Source organism: Apium graveolens, chromosome 10 (genome assembly GCF_009905375.1).
Source record: "Apium graveolens cultivar Ventura chromosome 10, ASM990537v1, whole genome shotgun sequence".
NCBI classification, from domain to species: Eukaryota; Viridiplantae; Streptophyta; class Magnoliopsida; order Apiales; family Apiaceae; genus Apium; species Apium graveolens.
In genome coordinates, this window is record NC_133656.1 from 206,560,989 (window position 1) to 206,564,572 (window position 3,584).

A 3,584-nucleotide genomic window follows, 5' to 3' on the forward strand; every position below is an offset into this window, starting at 1 on the left:
ATTTTATGTTATATACTTTATTGTTATGTATATGTCTTTATTAATTATTTTTGTAATTAGTTCTAAAAGTGATTGTTTAGATTTGGGAAATGTTAAGGTTAAGATTATGTAAACGGTGATATTTAAAATTTGATGAAACTTTAGGAGGTAAGCTGGTTTATCAGACAACTAAGAAGAGAGCCTGTGGACCTAAATGCCCTGTTAACTGAAAGCGAATCTATGGGGTATGTTTTTCTTGCATTTATTTTTGATTTTTTTGCTATTTACATTGTGTATTTTTCGATTTTTTACTATTAATTTGTGTTTTAGTTGTTACAAGGCTAAATAGTTATTACATTTGGGCTTGTAGCAATGTAAGATTCTATATTTTTTTTTTGAATAATTAGGCTTAATGCCTTATAGTTGAGTATTGAACGATAAAAGATCATTATTCTGGGAATATGAGCCTATAAAAGGTTTTTGGGGAATATCTACAGTAGTACCGATTGAACAGAACTGCGAAAGTTGTTGGACTTAAATATTCTCCCGCTACTGAGGTGGGAGTTGGAGTTGATGTTCTATGTAGATTGCTATATGATGTGTGCTATAATATTGCATACTATCAACATTTCTGCTGGAGATACTTGGAAATAATCCACCTGTTGCTGCTTCTGTAGTTGGTAAGGGAAACCACCTTTTTTTGTTTCCTCTTTGGATCTATGATTTTATATAAATGGTAATTTAATAGCAGGCTAATTAATTTAAGAAAATATCTTAAGCTGATGTGGTTTGTATATTAAGTGGCATTGCACTATGTTGCAGGAGATTGTATCATCTCAGATGGTTTGTTTTATGTCCAATTCTTTATTTGAGCATTGTTCAAGAAAGATAAATTTATTGCTAGTCTGACTTTAAGTTTCTTTTTGTAGGCTTAGGAGCTCTCTTTGGCTACAATTTAAACCTCATCAGATTGCTGCCGGAGCTGCATATCTTGCTGCAAAGTCTATGAATATGGATCTCACTTCATCGCAGCATGTCTGGCAGGAGTTCCAGACACCGTCCTCTGTACTTAAAGGTATGTGTGCAGAGTGTTGAATGTGCCAATTTATTGTCCAGATATATTTTTTAAGGTCTGCTTACGATCATTATGCTGTTTTGAAGGGTGGTGAAATATACCATGGGGGCATAATATAACTTGCGAAGTTTTACACCATCATTATGCTTACGATCATTAGAGTTAGGTGCACCATGTTGAAAATAGTACACTACTATTTGACATTGGAAGTTGTTTAACATTAGTATTTGCTTGCAATAGTTTAGGTCTGAACATAATGACTTCCATCAAGTGAGGCTCGGAAAATAAAGTAGAACTAATAAGAAAGTCAATCTATTTTTTAGTTTTACAAATCAAAGGAGCTAATAACTTTTTGGATGAGTACCAAATTTATGTGTTTGTGAACTAACTTCCTTCGCCATGATATATGTACAATTCCATTTTAATAAACTATATACACTAAGAACTGTTTCAACTCCTTAATTGAGATGTTTCCATTCTGTGTTTGTTGATAAATTACAGTATATTGGACAGTTTGCTTCGGTGTTTAGTTAACAATGTTTCAATGTAATATTGTTAGGTATGTCATTAAAGTTCACTAACTTGCAAAGACAGCTTCTGTAAAGACAATAACTATAACATGCATTGTAAATTCCATTTTATCTTAAGTTGACCCACATTATCTGTATTTTAAACCGTAATGTTCACTTTTATTATTGACACAGGTTTGGTAACACAGCATACTTGCATATATTTGTGGCTTTCATTCAGATGCTTAAAGCCCTGAGTATGTGATTTGAACAAAATTTACACTCCTTGCTATACAGTGAAGATTTGCTTACACAATTTTTGAATTATGCAGTGCCTGTGGCAACATTCCTCATGGTTGTTGTATGTGGCACTGACAAATTAAGATGGGATATTTTCTTAAATATGTTGCTGGTCAGTGTTGGGGTGGTTGTTTCCCCATATGGGGAGATCCATTTTAATGTAATTGGTACAACTTAACAAGTCACAGGTATATTTGCAGAAGCTTTGAGGCTAGTCTTGACTCAGGTCCTTCTTCAAAAGAAAGGATTGACTCTGAATCCTATCACAAGCTTATATTACATCGCTCCATGCAGGTTTAAGTTCATTTCTTTTTTAGTATTTTTTTTGGTACTGTGTGTGGACAACTTGTGCACCTGTTGCTGAAAGTTCAGAATCAGCATATGAATTCTATTACACGAATGTTCTCGTTCCATCATTATATGATCCTACTTTGTGATGGGGTGATATTTTCTCCTATATCATTGTATCCAACTCTGTGATGGGGTGATATTTCCTGTAAATTGCTTTTTTTTTACTTTTAGAAGAAAGCTTTGTTCAGATAATGAAGCTACCATATTTCCGTTAGGTAACTTCTGTATTACAATATTTCTCACTTGCAGTTTCGCATTTCTGTTTGTACCTTGGTACTTCTCTGAGCAGCCTGGAATGGAAGTCTCTCAGATTAAGTTCAACTTCTGGATTTTTTTCCAATGCCATTTGTACGCTAGCATTGAACTTCTCAATTTTCTTAGTGATTGGTCGAACCGGAGCAGTGACCATTCAAGTTGCTGGTGTTCTGAAAGATTGGATATTGATTGCTCTTTCAACTGTAATATTTCCGGAGTCTATTATTACTGGACTAAACATTACTGGCTATGCAATAGGTATCTAACTTACGTTCATTATACTTTTGGATAAACTTTGCTTGTATAAAGTTAATAACATGCAGTGTTTACTTTCCTTGATCATCAAATGTTGTCCAGCAGTTAATGGAGCTCTTTTAGAAGATAATATGAAAGACGAGTACAGAATGACTCAGTGGCATCTGAGTTTTATCTATAAATGTTAGGCAGCTAATCGTTCATATACATCATGTCTTACTTTTATGGTCATTAGTGTTTAGGTGTATGTATAGTAAACCTGCTATGCAGGAGAGAGTTTAAGAGATATTACTACTGATTGAAGAAATTTTTAATATACTGGCTACCCGTTTACATGGTCTTACATAAATTTTGTTTATTTCTTTTTGTGTTAGAAGTGTTTAGCACTTGACATGTATATAAGAAAAGCTGATGTCAAAAAAGATAATGTACATCACTTTAAGGTAAAAAAACTGATGTCAAAGAAATCCAGGTTCAAGTCTAAATGAAACATAGAAATCACTTTGTTTAAGATAAAACTGATGTCAAGTGACATTATAAACATCACTTTTAACCAAACAAAACTGATGTCAAAAAACGCAATGTACCTCAGTTTCAGACAAATAACTGATGTGAAAGACTAACATGTTCAAGTCTAAATGATACATAGACATCACTTCATTCTAGAAAAAAGTGATGTCTATACGCTAAATTAGACATCACCTTTCATTAAAGGAACAGATGTTTAATATGCCATTTTACATCACCTCTGTCAAAATTATCGATGTTTTTTGTGACAAAAAACATAGCTCAATATATGTTTAATATGTTTTAATAGGTGTAATTTAGTTATTAAATAATTTTGTTATAGCATTTTTTGA

At 32.9% G+C, this 3,584-nt stretch overlaps 1 pseudogene; it reads left to right on the top strand.

Moving 5' to 3' along the window:
- The first annotated feature begins 219 nt into the window (after positions 1-219).
- On the top strand, positions 220-2,912 carry LOC141691716 (putative sugar phosphate/phosphate translocator At3g17430; annotated as a pseudogene).
- Positions 2,913-3,584: the final 672 nt, after the last annotated feature.